The following is a 17,888-nucleotide window of genomic DNA, read 5'->3' as shown; positions in this document are numbered from 1 at the left end:
GCTTGTGATAGAGTCACCCGTGTGCTTGTCTGTTTAATGTCTGTTCTCCCAGACTGCCAGCTCCTGAGAGCAGGGGCCGTGTCTGCTCCTCCATGCCTTGCACTGCACTGAGGAGGTGTTTATTGAAAACAGGAGAAGTGAAGGCCTTGACAAGCCCGAGGCTCTTGGATACTTGCAGTATAAGCAGGGGAGGACTGCACAATGTGGGCTGGGACAGTCAGGCTCTGAATCTGAGTCTTGATCAGTGTGTCCATTTGAACTGTGCCTTCTAAATGTTCTCAAGTGCAAAACACAGATGAAAAAGTGTGAAAACCGATTAGTCTTGGAAAATGTTTCTTCAGTGAAAGAAAAATTTTCAGGTTAGTTAGTGGGTAATAACATTTACTTGGTGAAGAGATGAACACACACACACACACACACACACACACACACACACACTTTATAGCAATCAAGACGTTAACTCTTCTAAAAGTTTTTTTTTAATTTATTTTTGAGAGAGAGAGAGAGAGAGACAGAGTGAGAGAGTGTGTGAGTGACAGGGGAAGGGCAGAGAAAGGGAGAAAGAGAGAATCCCAAACTGAATCCCAAGCTGTGAGGTCACGACCTGAGCTGAAATCGAGAGTTGGACGGTTAACCGACCAAGCTAGGTCGGTCATGATCTCAGACCTTAGAAGTAAACTCTTCTAAAACCATGCCAGAAACAATTACTGAAAATGACAGTCTCTGCTCTGGAATCATTTTCCATTTATATGAAAGATATATAAATGAAATAAGTGCTCATGAAACCTATAAATATACATAGGAAGATTACTTTGTCATTTCTGACGCACTTCTAAATGTAAAATTCAATAGAAGTTTTGGATTTCTTTCAGAACTCTAGTTTCATTTCTTATCTACAGCAGCTCCTTTAACAAAATTTCATTTATCAGACGTGATACTTGTTTGATATTACAAAACTGTACTTTAAGCTTAAAATTTCGTATTACTTACTATTACTATTTTTTAGGATTGTAGGATGATACTTATGTTTCAGATAAATGATTGGGAAAATAAAATTTAGCCAATTTAGCATTGGACATATAGTCCTGAGTGATCATTAGTAATTCACTGAAACTTCATTATGGTGTGTGATATTTTCAGGTTTTTCAAAACTGTAAGTGGAACAGGTTCTACTGCAGTGATATCGAATACTCTCACAGGTATGGATAAATGAGGATAATGAGAGGATGAGGGCCTGAAGGAAGCATGCTATGTGGGAAAAGCCTGCCGGTGGAGACGCAGTGCAACAGGAGGCTGTTCCTCTGAGAGGTCCTTCAATCCAAGTCTCTTTTAGGTTTTTTTTTGGCATTAGCTCATTAATTCCCCCACATCTCGAGGACACAGGCATCAAGGATGGTGTCTGGCTCATTATCTCAGACTCTAGAGTGGGGGCTGGGATGGCAGTGGATGGTTTAATCAAGATTATATAGTATGTCACAGAGCCGGGATCCAAGCCTTCCTAGAAAGTCACAGCTCAAACCGCTGGTTGGTCCTTACTGCTTCTCTGGACAGTCTCCAAGTGTTCTTTGTGGATGGACAGGGTGGAAAGAGCCAGAAACTGCAAAGTAACCCTCAGCAGTCAGATTTACCTAATCCATCTGGCTATTAAATATCTCAGGATAACACGATATATCCTAAGGTTGGTGGGAAAAGCAGACTAAAAATCTTGGTATGTCTTATGGAAGAAAAAAAATGTATCCCTGAAGTCTTTCATTGCTGTGGAGATCAGAACATCAGAGGGTTTGTTATATCTTGAATTTAAGTGAGTGGTCAGAGCTTCAAATAACCCTTCCCTGCTGAGCCATGATTGAAATAGTAATACTATGAGAAAAATGGAAAAATTTGAGCCAGTGTCCCCCTAAAATTAAATATATTTGCAAATGTAACCATCAGATCTACAATTCCATTTACAATCATATGTGTGCGTGCATGCATGCACACGCATACACACGCACACACACACATGGTGTAGAAGCCATTCGAGGATAAGCCATCTTACTGGCTCATCACAGTATTAAGATAGTTACTACTGCAAGTAAAACATTCATCGCTTAAAAATACTGTAGGGTGAATGTAAAGAAGGGCAAAGGTTACATGTCAGACCTTCATGCACAGAAGCAGATGAGCACAGCAGTGTGTCTCTGGCCTCCCTGCATCCTTGCTGACTTTCAGACATTCACCCTTCTTTCAGGCTACAGTAATATGGGGCAGTGAGAGGCACATAACGTGCCACAGTCCATCTGTTCTATTGCGAGTAGGGAAAATTCTAGTACATCAGTTAAGAGCTCAATATGCAAGCTTTGTGGGAGGCAGGTGAATGTTAATGGTGGTGAACCAGCACCTGTCATGCAAAGTCACTCCAGCCCCGACCTTTACTTTCCAAGGATCTAGTGGCCAACTGATAAACAGGAATCAGCTGTCTCCGGTTTTCTTTTTTTGGAGTCTGACTTTCCCCCATCACAGCATCTCTTTTCCTTCTCTCTGTTTAACCAAGTCGGTGGACTTAATGGCCATCAGACCTGTGCCCTAACCCCGGCTTTGTCATTTACTAGTTGGTTTATTTACTTCCCCTTGTCTTAGCTCCTTGCTATGAAAAATGACCCCCGCCTCACAGGGACATGCACAGGGACTGAGGTATGCACAACGCTGAGCACAGTGCCTGGTACAAGCAGGCAGTTAATAATTGTTAGCCATTAGCACCGCTATTCTTTCCCTGTGGTCTCTCTTCAGCCACTGCAAATAGCACAGGATGTACCAACTGTGCTTAGTCAACAGTAGAGTGCCAGCTTACTACTTCACCTTGACTCTCTTCCCCCTACAAAAGCGTGACGCCCACGTACTCTGGCTCTGACCACTCTCTGGAGTCCTAGAACTGCTGCTGAAGAAATCGTGTGCATCTCCAGTCTGCCCCTGCTCTTGGGTGTGGTTCCCTGATGACAGCACCTTCATGAGAAGGCCACAGAATGCTCCGCTGTCTCCATTCCCCATGTCTGACCTTTGATCTCGGTCCGGCAGCTCAGTCCTGCATCTTTGCACCCCAGCCAGTCCAGTGGACTCAGATCTCATCTCTCCACACACAAATACTCATAAGACACAGCCAGATATGACCTCTCACCCAAATCTGGAGTAGCACTGAGATGCCTTTGCAGTAACTGTCGGATCTGCCCCTGCAACCTGCCTCAGCCCTTCCCTGCTCCGTGGCCACGCTTTCACAAGTGTTGCTCACGTGGCAGAGAGTACATGCAGGCAGGGGTTCCTACCAGCCCACTGCTTTTTCCCTCCAGTGTCCTTGCTGGAAATATATATACTCTCCAGCTAACATATGCCACTTCTACCATATTTAAGCCCTTGAGCGAATGGCTCCTCTACCAGAAAGCGCTTATCATGCCCTGCCAAAACTATCTGAGTATCAATTCTCCTAGAATTTTAACCGGAGGTGACATGATCTAATAGAAAAAGTCTGAGTTTGGAATCAGAAAGGCTTGTTTCTGAGTCATGGCTCAATATACTGGCTGTACAACTAGGGGCAGATTACTTATTCTCTGAATGTTTGCTCCCTCATCTATAACATGGGATAATAATACCTACCCCACAGTATTATCATGATAATTACATTAAATGTATATAAAATATCCACTAGAGTCCCTAGGGCACACAGAGAGGCTCAAAAACTATGTTTATTTTTCCACATCTTTCTCAACTGATTATTTTTCATTTCACTTTCTGGGAGAACTTTCTGGACATACTTTGATCTCCCAGGCTGGATGGGAGGCTCCAGAAGGGCAGGTCTTTGTGGGACTCATTGTTGCATTCCCCACAGCATCTAGCATAACCCCCTAGACAGAGAAGGTGACACACACATATTTATTTATTAAAAATTAAAAATTTAGTAAAAAAACTAAACATTAATTTTAAACATTTATTTTGGAAGAGAGAGAGAGGGGGGGAGAAAGAGAGAGAGAGACGCAAAAGGAGAGAGAGAGGGAGACACAGAATCCCAAGCAGGTTCCGCACTGTCAACACAGAGCCTGATGTGGGGATTGATCCCACAAACTGCGAGATCATGGCCTGAGCCGAGATCAAGAGTCGGCCGCTTAACCAACTGAGCCACCCAGGAGCCCTGATACACACATATGTAATGAATGAATTACAGTATGATTATAATACTCTTGCCAACATGAGTCACTGGAATCATGGAGTATGGGAATTGGAAATAAATCACTAACTCAATTTCATTTTATTGCCTCCGGGCAGCAGCATGCAAACACTGGCTGCCTCTCAGCTCTGTGCTTCTGCTCCACCATGCTGCTTCCCTGATCAGTGAGATGTTGTTGGCAGGTATGTGATGCCAAGAGCATTTCTTAGGAAAATGTTAGCACCCATATAACTTATGCTGCTTGGGGAAACATCCATCGGAGATAAACAACTTGTAATCTGACAACACATCTGTAGTAAGTAGTTCAGTGCCTGGCATGACATAGTAGATTAGACAAGGAAGCAGAGCTGGCTGTTAGTAACCTTTCATCCTTCTGATCTAAAAAAAAAGTCTACTTCACTGTATCTTTTTTGGTAAAAACGTGCAATCAGAAGGCATGGATGGTGGAGGTAAATGGGCAGGTGGAGGCAAGTCCAGCTACCTCCCTCTGGCTTATACCGTGATTCTGCCTGTCCTTCTGGCTGTCTACCTCTTGCAGGCATCCTTCCTCCTACAGTCCCACCCATCAAAAGGCCATTTCCTCACTGCCTGAGTTGACTACTAGCTAATCTCAACACCCAGCTAAAATGAACATGCTAATGGGAACTGTTCTCAGATAATGAGATATTAACCGTGTCCTTCTGAAGAAAGCCCTCCTCTTTGGGTCTGCTCTGTTAACGACTGGGTAGGGTTTTCAGGCTGGGCCAGAAGGCTAATGTAATTGTGCAGCTGGGCTGACGTTTTACCCCCTTGCCCTCTAATGGTGAACCTGCTGGTGGGTGGAGAATGCTATAAAGGGCTGACTATACAGTAAGAGTACTTACTATTTTATTTACCTACAGATCATATATGTAACAGCCAGTGGTACATCCTTGACACGATACTTAAGGCCGCTGGGCTTTCAGGTCCTTAAACGAGAAGAGTATTCACCTAACTCTGCTTCTCTGTGGTTCCATGATTGTCACAATATACTGTGTTTTTCAGGTTTGTTTCTGCTGAAGCTTTGATAATCTGAAACATGGCTAAGACTTCAGGTTATAACACAGTGGGTCGGTGCAGAAGTTGGACATTGGGGAAAAAAAGCAGATGAAGTGTTACTTTCGGCAGCTCACTTAACCCGAGCCTCAATTGCCTTCTCTGTGAAAGGGGTGGGGGATCATCACTAAGGCTTCTTGTATCTTTCTCATGATGAGTGAAAGTGACAGAAAACCATGTGAATTATAATCTGGCACTTTTGGTAAACCTGTGGTTTTCAATAGGGATGCTCACCAAAATCATCTGTGTGATCTTAAAAAAAAATATGTTGAATGGTTAGCCAGAATTGGGAACCACTGTTATACGGCATTCAACAAACGTAAAGAACTATGGATCTGTCTAGAATCATTCATGGACACTTGAATGAAATGACCACATATTCTGTGAATACTGAAAGATAACAAAAGAAAGATTCCAATAATTCTGAAAAAGAGAACTGCTTGTCCCTTAGAACATCCCACATAAAAATGCGAAATTGCAGGAATAAAGCCTGAGAACACCCTATATAGGGATGCACAGAATGCTCTGATTCTAAATTACTGGTTCTTCCCTAAATCCAGTAAAGAAAATGACCTGCTACATGTCATCGTAAATGCCGGGGCTACATTTTAGATATTCTAAATCTTCAATCCAATAATTTTAATCAATATTAGTCTGCGAGTTTTAAATGACTTTCTACTCAACCTTCCCACCCCCGTCAAGTAATTATCAGAGATATTGATTTCATTCCATACATTCCATCTTACAAGTTCAAAAAATATTAGCCTATTAACATGAAAAATGTAACTCAGTGGAATTAAGCAGCAGAGGGAATTTCATATAATACCTGGAAATTGGGCCTAAGGAAGATTTTTAATACATCAGTGACACTACCCTTCCCAGTCTCCAGGCTCTGGAGTGGGTGGGTAAGGAGGTTACAAAGGGGATACTATAGTAGACAATGGTGTGTCGGACCTAAGACCATGCTGCACATGGATGAAAACATCAGAAAACAAAATCCCAACACCTCATTTTACAGATTAAAAACAAAAATCAGATTTATAGGGCGCCTGGGTAGCTCAGTCAGTTAAGCATCCCACTCTTGATTTCAGCTCAGGTCACGATCTTATGGTTCCTGAGTTCAAGCCCTGCGTTGAGGCTCTGTGCTGAACGTGGAGTCTGCTTGGGATTTCTCTCTCTCTCTCTCTCTCTCTCTCTCTCTCTCTCTGTCTCTCCCCCCGCCCCCCACCCGCCCCGAGCTTGCACTCTTTCGCTCTCTTTCTCTCAAAATAAATAAACTTAAAAAAATCAGATTCACAAATGTACAGTGACTTAACCCAAATTACATACTAAGCATGTATCAGAATTCAGGTCCCTTTATCCCAGGTCTGGGACTTTTTCCAAACGATGTCACTCTAACAGGATGGCTGGTTGAATGGATGGATGTTAGGAAGACGAGTGATTTGGAAACACTGATTCTTTTCTGTACAGAATCACTGAGTTTCCCACACTGCCTACCGTTAGACTGACTGCTAACAATACTGAAGACATAGGACAGGTTTTCAGACTCCATCTTTACTAGGCTAATCATTAATTTCTCAGCCGCCAATACCATATACAGAATGGAAAAATTATCGATGCTGGTAAATTCTATCAGTTTTCAATAAATGAGTCGCAACAGGTGTGTGTGTGTGTGTGCTTGGCAGGGTGGGGGGGAGCCATGCATGCACACATCATTCAGTGATCGTACACTTTTGTGTCAAGACGTTGTGGAATGTATCAGAAAACTGGGATTGTAATAATGGTTCTGTCTGTAGTGTTAGGTCTGTTTTCTCAGCAGCAAAAGGTGGAGATTAGCCTCTCCTAGTTACTTGAAAGATTAAAGTGATAAAGGATGGGAGAGCATTTAGGAAAGTTTAAAGCATTAAACAAAGCAAAGCAAAGATCTCTGGTGGGGTACAGCCTGTATTCACACTATATATACACTCTTGTATGTTACACTTTGTGTGTGTTCCAAAGTATCATACATGTTCCCTGCAAAATAAGTAACAGTTGATGTATATGGCTAAGAAAAAAAGAGCAGAGAGAAAAGTCTTGAGATACCTGTGGAGGCAGGTGGGACAAACCAGACATTCTCATTTCACCTAGAGTTCTCCAGAGGTAACCACACAGATTTATAATCTTGGTCATCCAACAGTGAATTCTTCAATAGGACTCTATCATCTGTCTTCTAGAGTGTTTGCCAAAACAGGAGGCAAAGGTATGAAATGAATACTCCTGTATCGAATCCAAGACAATGAGGCCACATTGCTAGCTCTGAAGAGGAAGACCGTGTCCCAGAGACGCAGCCTAAATGCAAGATGAACCAAGCTGAGGCTCATGGCGCCTTCTCTGTCGAGTGGCAGAGGTGCACGGACCACAGGTACCTGGCCAGACCACAGGAACTCTGCCCATGGAGGGTGGGTGTGCTCCAAATGGAGGGAATTGAAGCAATTGTTTGAAACAGAGTCAGCCAGCCCACCAGTAGCAGAAAGAATAAGCAGCAGGGGTGGGGGTGGGGAAGCAAAGATGCAGCAGCAAAGCAACAGGAAAGGAAAAGGTGAACTTTGGGAGCTGCCGTTCCATCGCGAAGGACCTGTCTATGGTGAGGTAAGACAGGTAAATGGCTGGCAATCTTTGCTGAGCTGCCCCATTTCTCCAGGTGTCATTAGAATAAAGCCCCATCTCAGATCTGTTCCAAGCCAACCCACACTTCTGAACCTATTATCTGTTTTTGTGCAAACAGAAATAGCCTAACGCAAGGGGATATTCTGGGTCCCCTCAGGGAGAGGAATCTTGACTGCTGTAAGGCTCCCCAGAAGCAGCCTGGTAGCTGCCTGCAAATCTTCAAGGGTTTCAAATTACAATAAACATCATGGTGAGGTCACAAGACCCTGACCTTCCACTCCAGCTGAGTTCCGAAGATGAAACACCCTCTCAGCATTTTGAACTTTGCCTTGTGAAGCAATGCCCCTAATCTGGCTATTGTTGATAGCGCTGCTATAAACACTGGGGTGCACGTGCCCTTTTGAATCAGCATTTTTGTGTCCTTTGGATAAACAGAGCGCCACTGCTGGGTTGTAGGGTAGTTCTACTTTTAGTTTCCTGAGGACTCTTCATACTTTTTCCAGTGTGGCCAGCAGTACAAAAGGGTTCCCCTTTCTCCACACCCTCACCAACATCCATTGTTTCCTGAGTTGTTAATTTTAGCCATTCTGACAGGTGTGAAGTAGAGCCCAAACGTCCATCAACTGATGAATGGATAACAAAGATATATACACAAGGCAATATTACTTGGTGATCAAAATAATGAAGTCTTGCCATTTGCAACAATGTGGATGGAACTAGAGTGCTAAGCAAAATTAGTCAGCCAGAGAAAGACTGCTATGTTTTCACTCATGGAATTTGAGAAATTTAACAGAAAACCATGGGGGAAAGGAAGGGGGAAAAATAGTTTCAAACAGACAGAGAGGCAACCATAAGAGAGTCTTAAATACAGAGAACAAACTGAGGGTTGTTGGCGGGGAGGTGGGTGGGGGGATGGGCCAAATGTGTGATGGGCATTAAAGAGGGCATTTGCTGGGATGAGCACTGGGTGTTATATGGACATGATGAATCACTGGGTTCTACTCCTGAAACCATTATTACACCATATGTTAACTAACTTGAATTTAAATAATAATAATAAAAAAGCAATGCTCAGTCAGTCTTTCTTCCAGAAATTTCCCCTTAAACTCAGATAAACAGTACAGGATGACAAGTTCAGAGTGTGTAACTAAGAAAACAGAGAAAAGTATTCTTCCATTCTCTTAAAATCATATTTGCTCATTTATTTTTTTAATGTTTATTTATTTTGAGAGAGAAAGAGAGCACGAGCAGGAGGGGCAGAGAGAGGCAAACACAGAATCTGAAGCAGGCTCCATGCTCTGAGCTGTCAGCATAGTGCCTGATGTGGGGTTCGAACTCATGAACCGTGAGACTGTGACTGGAGCTGAAGTTGGACGCTTAACCAACTGAGCCACCTAGGCGCCCCCCCCATGTTTGCTCATTTATAAACAGATACTGAGTGAAAGCACACGACATGGAAAAGTGTTTTACCCTAAATCACCAAGAATAATTTAGCATGACAAAAGTCACCATTTCATGCCTATGATTTATTTTATGACTGATAATTTCACTTAAAAACAAACATTTAAGTGAATAAAGGCTTAGGTGTCTGCTAAGGACTATGATGCAGTACTCTGATAATTAGTACCTTATTACCAGGCTCAGGCTGCAATTTCTCCAACACGTGAAGGTAGATACACAGCAACTGTTTCTCATGTGATTAGATATTCACAGCCGCTTAATATTATAAAATGTTCCTGGTATGAGCTCTGCAAACAGGAAGCAACTAAATGGTGTCTAAAGTTAAAAAAAGAAAGGAATACTGAAATTTACAACATTATGCTTTAACTAAAGAAAAAATCCTGCAGTTTGGTTTAAAATAGAAACAACACTGCAGAATTCCTAGGGGTGGCATTTAGCAGTAAGATTTGGTTTTCATTTCACCTGGCTTCATAATGAAAACATGAAGGATGGCTCCCGATTTCTCCCAGATCAACATATTAATCCATTTAAAGAAATGCCACAGGAGGCTGGGCCTACTTTTCCTTAGAAGGCAGATTTAGTTTGTTCTTGCTTAAAATTGAATATATCTCTCAGTTCTAACAATGCCTGAGCCTGAGCGCTATAACGTGAGCTGGATTTCAATCAAGACCGTGGGCAGAGACTGTGGTGAGAGCACCCGGGACTTCCGTGCAATCCACAGCCCCTACTGCCAGCCAGGGTGGCTGAGGAAAAGAGAATACAGGACTTTGAAAAAGAGTGTCAGCACTAAACTCCAAGGCAACACCATCACAAAGTATACCCCACTCTGTTGACTTTGGGACAGACTCAGAGAGAAGGGGAAAAAAGAAAAAAGAAAAATGGTCCCCACTCCCCAACAGTTTTATATACATATGTGTATTGGGGCACGTGTGTGAATGTGAATGTGCCTATGTATATATATATGTATGCACACATGCATGTTTTGTATGTATATATGTGCGTGCATGCACAGATGTATTTATATAGAATACATATACATTCGCATTTATATAGAATAGGAGTAATTTATCATATTTCTAGCATAAGCAAATACGGGCAGATAAACCTTTGGCAGGTACTCTTGGCAATGAAGACTGACCATGAACATAACGTCACAAGCCAGCTTTAATAATATTCTTTTCCAAAGCACCTGCCTCAGAGAGAGATAAATTTGTGCTATGGAGGGTTCTTTCCTCTGGTCTACAGCTCTTGAGGTTATGCCTGTGGAGCAGAAATCTAAATAATCACTGCCATTGCCTTTGCTGGGTTGGAAGAGGGTCAACTCTGGAAGAAACAAAGATTTCTAGAGGCATCATGCCCATCTGTTTGAGTGGGAATTTTTTAAAGGTCCATTATTATAGGGGAATGTGGGTGGGGAGAAGGCCTTGGTACACTCATTGTGTAGGTGGGTTCAGAATGTTGACACTCAGCTGGGCCACACTGGGAAATGGGCAAATGCCACCTCATGGAGAGTCACAGGAGAGTTTTCAACAGGGAGGGTCAGGACCAGATCTATGTCTGGGCAAGAGCTGGGTTGGACAGGGCAAGGTTGACAGCAGGTGCCGTACTCACCCCGGGTGAAACGTCAAGGAGGAAGGCAGATCAGGGTGTAGTCTGGAGAGAAGTGTGGGCTGGAAACATATATTTAGGTGTCACTGCCACTCAGGTCATTTCTGAAGAGGATGAAGATGAGTAGGGCAGACTCTGGTAATGCGGGGAGACAAGGAGATGGGTGAACAAAGGAGCCCACAAAGGGGACTAAATAATGGTAAAAGAGAAGCCAGGACAGTGGGGGTATTTCAAAAACCAGGAGAGAAATAGGTCAACACATGGTTAAAAGTTAAGAGATTATGTAAGATAAAAGGATGAAAATTATTTTTTGTTTTTATTATATTTTATCCATTGTATTTACAATAAAGAGGTTGGTGAGGGCAGCATTTGAACTAAAACACTTTCAATGGTTCTGCACTGCCTCCTAACCCACTGCAAAGTCTCTCATAAAGCAAAGCTGTCCTCTCATCTCTACCTGGCAATCATACCTTAGGTCTTAGTGTTCCCATCTTGACATTTTGTTCAAGAATTTTCCTTAAAATTCATACCTATCTTTATATCCACCTCAAATCACGCTCTGCTGTGAAGCTTTATGGGATCAGCTCAGTTCAAAAATTCTTGATGCTTCCTTTAACCTAGCAGCACTTATCTTAGCATTTGGAATTGGGCATATATTAAACTAGCCATGCTCATTCAGCATATATGCAAGGTCTTCAAATCTGCTTTTCCTGTTGCTCATCTATTCCCTACATCCTCATTTACCCCATCTCTTTGGCTTTCTCCTTCTAAGCTATCATCTTTCCCTGGAATGTTTTCCTTCCTTCCTTCCTCCCATCCGTCCATCCATCCATCCACCCATCTTGTTTATTTTGCCTACTGAAATCTATCTATCTATCTATCTATCTATCTATCTATCTATCTATCTAATCTTGGCCTGCCCAAATCTCCTTTCTTAGACTTTAGCCATGGCGAATCTTCTCAGTGAAAAAGGAGTTTTGCTGACCATCCATTCAGAAGTGATCTTTTGTTTCTCTGGAACCCTTTAACTTGGTGACTACTCTTTCTGCAACTTCCAGAACAGTAAATGGTACTTTAATTTCAGGTGTGTCCATGTGTGTGTGTAATTTCCCCTCCCTCCTAACTGGATGCTGAATTCCTGGAGAAGTAGCAAATAAGGAATTTCAGCACCTGACAGACCTGGGTCTCACTCTTTTGGGACTGGTTAGTAGACTCCCTGAGTCTCCATTTCCTCAACTGAAAATTGGAGGCCAAAGTGCTGGCTTCTCAGGGGTGTGATTCTCAACCAAGTCGAGGTCTGAGTGGCATCCTGCTCAGTGTTTGAATTCAGTGGCTATCACTGACTAGTAGATATATTCCTTCCCTTCCTCTGCCTCCGAACTGACTGGGCCCTAAATTAACAGAGATGAAAATGCTCCCCAAACAAACGGAGCAAAGGATTTAGATCAGAAAAATGGAATTCTAGTAATAGTTGCATCCTGTATTTATAATAGAGAAAGTCACAGTCTAACTTCTCTGGACTTCATTAGACAAATGAAGAATATAATACTACCTACTGGTCCTGTCCAACCTACTGAAAAAGTTGAGCCTCTGCATGGGGTAATATATATGATGTATGCAAAACTAGAAGAAATTGTTAAATTACTGAGTAACCAAAATGTTCCAAATTAAGGTTAATGGTGTACAAATTTAGGTCCTTTATTAAATAACAATATTCTGATCTAGTGAATGAAAAACGTGTTAAGAATAAGAATCAGATTAAGGGTTGGAGATTAAAATTTATCTCCTGTTTGCTCTTTGGTTGGCAGAGGACATGGGTAAAGAATGGAAAAAACTTAAGATATGAAAAAATCTATTAGCTACATAGTAGACTAGTAGGTTTTATCTTTAAAAGTTTTCCTTTATTTACCTTATTTAGACTTTTCTATTGCATGGTCTTCAAACTGTTGTATATAATCTATGTTCCCCCAACATATTACAACCTTAAATCGATTATTAGATGAGTATAAAATAACCTTTGCGGTCAGCATTTGGAATAACTTATGAAATCAATTAAAGCAGTACAAATACAAAATATTAAAATGTAGTACATCAATTATTTTTGGTTACTGAAGGGGAAAGTAAATAAGATATTAATCATGGAAGAAACCAGTTACAAAAGGCTGTATGAATTATGTAAAAAATTTAGTGATTTATTTTCATTACAGTATATCTATATTCACAATGGCATTTAAAAAATAAAAATTTTAACAGCCACTACCACCATGTTTCTCTTTGGAAGGAACTGCCAGGGCTCTGTGCTTTCACGGTATTGAAATACTTGAGTTACAATCATGAATTCTTAATCAGTGTGGTGGGGCTGAGAAGGAAGGAGGGAGGATGGCCGGATGCACTAGAAATCTAGATCCTTCTTGTTTGCAGTAGCCTTCTCTGCTGAACTAGCACTGTGTGCACACTATCTGCAGTGAGGTGCTCCTGGGGTAACTAGGAAGGTAGGGGACGCTGTGTAGAACATCTGAGCATATTCCTGAAAAGACAGTTTTACCACTTTCTGTTAGTCATTCCCAGGACTCAGGTCCCTGGAGAAGTACTCTAAAAGGAAAAAATATCCCTCCTCCTCAGTCATACCAAAACACAAATGAGGTAGTCTAACAGGGTGGCTCTTTGGAGCAATCAACGTAGGATTTCAGTTTTAACTGCACCCTGACTTAAGCACCCGCAGGGGTCACAACCTTACCAGCACATCAGAATCACCCACAGAGCTTTTAAAACTCCCAGGGTCCAGGGGAGCATGGTGGCTCAGTTGGTTAAGCATCTGATTCTTGGTTTCAGCTCAGGTCATGGTTTTGAGGTTCATGAGTTCAAGTCTTCCATCGAGCTTTGCACTGATGTGTGTGTGGAGCCTACTTGGGATTCTCTTTCTTTCCCTCTCTATTTACCTCTCCCCTGCTCGTGCTCTCACTCTCTCAAAATAAATAAACTTAAAAAATTAAAAAACAAAACAAAACAAAACCTCCCAGGATCAAACAAATCCTCCAGATTGCACCCAGGATCCCAGGTATCAGCATGTTTTCAGAACCCTCCAGATGATTCTAATTAATAAGTATGTATTAGAGCAGAATGTTTTAACTTGGTCAAGTTTACACCTATTTCATTTCCCTAAAAAAACATTAAATCTTCAGCTTTGAAAAATTTCCAAGCAGAGAACACCACAGGCTTCTGCACTTCATCTATTCCTGCCACTTATGTGTCCTTTCGTTATTTCCATAAAGATGACACTAGTGACCAGCAATAGTGAGCCCGATGTGGCTCTGGGTCAGGGATGAGATGTCCATAGCTCAAAGACTGAACTGTGTGTGTGTGTGTGTGTGTGTGTGTGTGTGTGTGTGTGAGAGAGAGAGAGAGAGAGAGAGAGAGACAGGGGTGGAGGGGAGGAGAGAGAGAAGGGAGGGGGAGAGGGAAAAGGAGAGAAGCAGGAGGCAGAGGAGATCTGTTTGCTCACATTTCACGGTAATGGAAAAGCTAATTTTTTTTTAGGGTTATAAGTATGTGCGAAACCATCTGGTGTTTCCTGCTGTTGCATGCTTTAGATTCTGCATGTTTATATGTCCATGGCATCAAAACAACATGAACCTAAAACAGTAATATTGAAAGGACATCATGTTTTCATGTAATTATACATATTATTGATGTTTTCTAGGCATACTCTTTTAGAATGGCAGTAGTAAAGAGTAGCTGAATATATACACGACATACATATTCTCTTATTAAAAGTAAGGAGAAAATGAAAAAACATGGCCATCTGGTTATCACCTTTTGTGAATGTTCAAAATTTTCACCCATTTTTATTTTAAAAAAATTTTTAATGTTTATTTTTGAGAGAGAGAGAGAGAGAGAGAGAAAGAGAGAGAGAGAGAGAGTGGGGGAGGGGCAGAGAGAGCGGGGGAGACACAGAATCTGAAGCAGGTTCCAGGCTCTGAGCTGTCAGCACAGAGCCTAACGCAGGGCTTGAACTCACAAACTGTGAGATCATGACCTGAGCCGCAGCTGGCTGCTTAACCAACTGAGCCACCAAGGCGCCCCTAAATTAATTTTTTTAAGTTGGCTCCATGCCCAACATGGGGCTTGAACCCAGGACCCTGAGGTCAAGAATCACATGCTCTAACCACCGAACTGACCAGTGGTCCCCTGACATCACAATTTTAACATGGCCCAATATATTAATTTTTTATGGTTCATACTTTTTGTGTCCTATTTAAGAAATCTTTGTCTACTCCCAGGTAGTAAGGTTGTTTTCTTTGGTCTTCCTCTGAAAGTACACATATATATTTATTTATTTTTCCCATTTAAATCTACAATCCACTTTTTGCATGAAATGAGGAAGAGGTCAAGATTCTTTTATCTCCAAATAGTTACCCAAATAGCTGAACACCATTTATTGAAAACGCTATCCTTTTCCCACTGCAATGCAGTGTCATCTCTGCCATAGATCAGATGACAGTATAGAAGTGGACCCGTTTCTGGACTCTAGTCTGTTCCATTGATCTGTTAGCCTTGCCCTGCACCAGTAACACTGTCTTAGTTACCAAAGCTTTAGAAACCTTTCTATGCAATAGTACAAGTATTCTTGCTTTCTCCATTTTCTGTAAGAATTCTTTGGCTATCCTTGGTCCTTTGAATACCCATGTGAATTTTTAAATGAGCTTCTCAGTTTCTGCAAAAATAAAATTGCTAGTAATTTGACTGGGATTGTATTATGTCTATACATCAACTTGAACAACACTGACAACTTTCTAATGGGTATTCCAATCTCTAAACATGAAATATCCCTCCATGTACAAATACATGAAAAGGGGCTCATCTTTGTGAGTTATTAGAAAAATTAAAATTAAAACCACCATATCCCCTAGAGTGGTTAAAATGAAAAAGGACAGAAAATGCCAAGTATTAGAAAGGATGTGGAACAACTAGAATATAAATTGCATGCATCCATGGGGATGCAATTTGGTGCATCTATTTTGGAAAACCGCTTGGCTGAATCTTCTAGAGCTGAATACATGCAAAGTCTATGACCAGGCAGTTCCAGTCCTAGAATGACCATCCACTAAAAGATAAGTACCAAAATATATATATATTGGCACTATTCAGCCCTAAACTCGAAACTACCCAAATACCCATCAGTGGTAAAAAAGGATAGATAAGTTTTGTGGTGTATTAACACAATGAAAAAATATACAGCCCTGAGGACAAACCATCCACACCAGCACAGAATAATATGGACGAATCTCAAATAATATTGAGCAAGAGTAGCCAGATTCCATTTGTGGAAAGTATAAAAACAGGAAAACCAATCTATGTGATAAATCAGGACAGTGGTTATCCTTGGTGGGGTCCTGGGACAAGGAACTACAAGGGGCTTGTGGAGTGCTGATAATGTTCACTTGATTGATTTGGGTCCTGAGTACATGATGTCTTCATTTTACAAAAATACGTTGAGCTGTGCTGTTACAATATTGCACTGTTTACATATTTTAACAAAATGTGTTTTTAAAGAAATTCATTTTTGAGTTTTTTATTTAAAAGCCAATTCACTTTCTATTTTTATTTTCCAGAGAGAGATTGTGAGTGGGGGAGATGGGGGGAGGGAGAGAGAGAGAGAATCTCAAGCAGGCTCCATGCTGAGTGCAAAGCCTGACGTGGGGTTTGATTCCATGATCCTGGGATCACGACCTGTGCCAAAATCAAGTCAGACTGAGCCACCTAGGTGCCCCCTGCCAAACCCAATTCACTTTTAAACAATTTTCTCTCCCCATTTGTTCCACCCCCTTCCCAGGGCATTTTTATATGACTAGTAACCTAAAGGGAATTCTCCCACCCCCCCTTTTTTTGGTGTGTGTGTGGGTAATTCTTAAAAACAAAACAAACAAGAAACTAGAACAAAAAAGGGGAAACTATGCTCTGCAGAAGCTTCCCCAGCTGGAACTTAGTTTAAGAGTTTGAATGCAGTGCTTTTGGGTATCCTATCATCCAGCCAAGCATGCTGAACTCGTTGTAAGCATCTAATTAGAAGTATTTTCTTTACTTTCTTTTAGATGAGAAAATGGAGAAATAAAAGGATAGAAGACACTGCTAGTTTCAGTGAATTTGTCTTACTTCCTCATTCAAATCATCACTTATTATTCCTGCCTGTGAGTGATTTAGTAGTAGTTTTAGTGTGGACACAAGTGTATGTCTGTGTTTATTTTTCAGTGAGCAGACTCTTTAATGATCCCTTTAGCCATCTTTTTGTAGCTCTGCTATGCTAACATCCAGTTGTCCTGATTTGTTTTTCTCCAGTTTTGTGTTGATACTACACGAATCAGTGACTATAATTACAGAATCCTAGGAAATTCATTTTTAGATATGACACAACACAATTTTCCCAAAATTTGCAACAAATGTTAGCTTATTTCCTTTTAGTCTATTTCTAGAAAACAGGTTACAGAGATTGAGACTTACATGTCCATAATCTGCTAAAAGGAAGTGTCGAATGAAACTGAGAATCATGGACAAAGCTGAGACTTACAAAATCAGTAAAGTGAAAGGCTAGGAGGGCAATCTTAGTTTTTTAAAAACATTATAAGTATAATTCAAGTTTTACTAAAAGCAACAAAAATGCATATAGTGGGGAAAAACATCTCATTCACTAGAATAGCAAGTGCTATGAAAGAGCCATTTGAGAATATTTTGTTCTGTGTTGGTATTTACTCCAGAGTTGGTAGTACGTACAAAAAAAAAAAAAAAAAAAAAAGAATTTTTAAGGGATACACTACAATAACCACCACCGTACAGACAGAGATTTGTGGTAGTGTTGAAAGCTGCCTGTGGAAAACCTTTTTTAACCACATTAAATATTAAAAGGTTT

At 41.2% G+C, this 17,888-nt stretch overlaps 1 protein-coding gene across 3 annotated transcripts in view; it reads right to left on the bottom strand.

Annotated features, from left to right (window-relative positions):
• Nucleotides 1–17,888, bottom strand: part of LYRM4 (LYR motif containing 4) — a 174,346-nt gene that overhangs the window by 38,315 nt on the left and 118,143 nt on the right. The window contains exons 3-4 of one of the 3 annotated variants that reach the window (XR_007463062.1): nucleotides 10,988–11,119; nucleotides 9,543–9,691 (exon numbers count right to left, since the gene is read on the bottom strand). The exons of the other annotated variants lie outside the window; for them this stretch is intronic. The gene's annotated coding sequence lies outside the window, so the exon portion shown is untranslated. The remainder of the gene's footprint in view (nucleotides 1–9,542; nucleotides 9,692–10,987; nucleotides 11,120–17,888) is intronic. 3 annotated transcript variants of the gene reach the window in all.

Source organism: Panthera uncia (assembly GCF_023721935.1).
Source record: "Panthera uncia isolate 11264 chromosome B2 unlocalized genomic scaffold, Puncia_PCG_1.0 HiC_scaffold_25, whole genome shotgun sequence".
NCBI classification, from domain to species: domain Eukaryota; kingdom Metazoa; phylum Chordata; class Mammalia; order Carnivora; family Felidae; genus Panthera; species Panthera uncia.
Note: the sequence above shows the minus strand (reverse complement) of the source record. Positions and strands in the feature narration are given on the sequence as shown.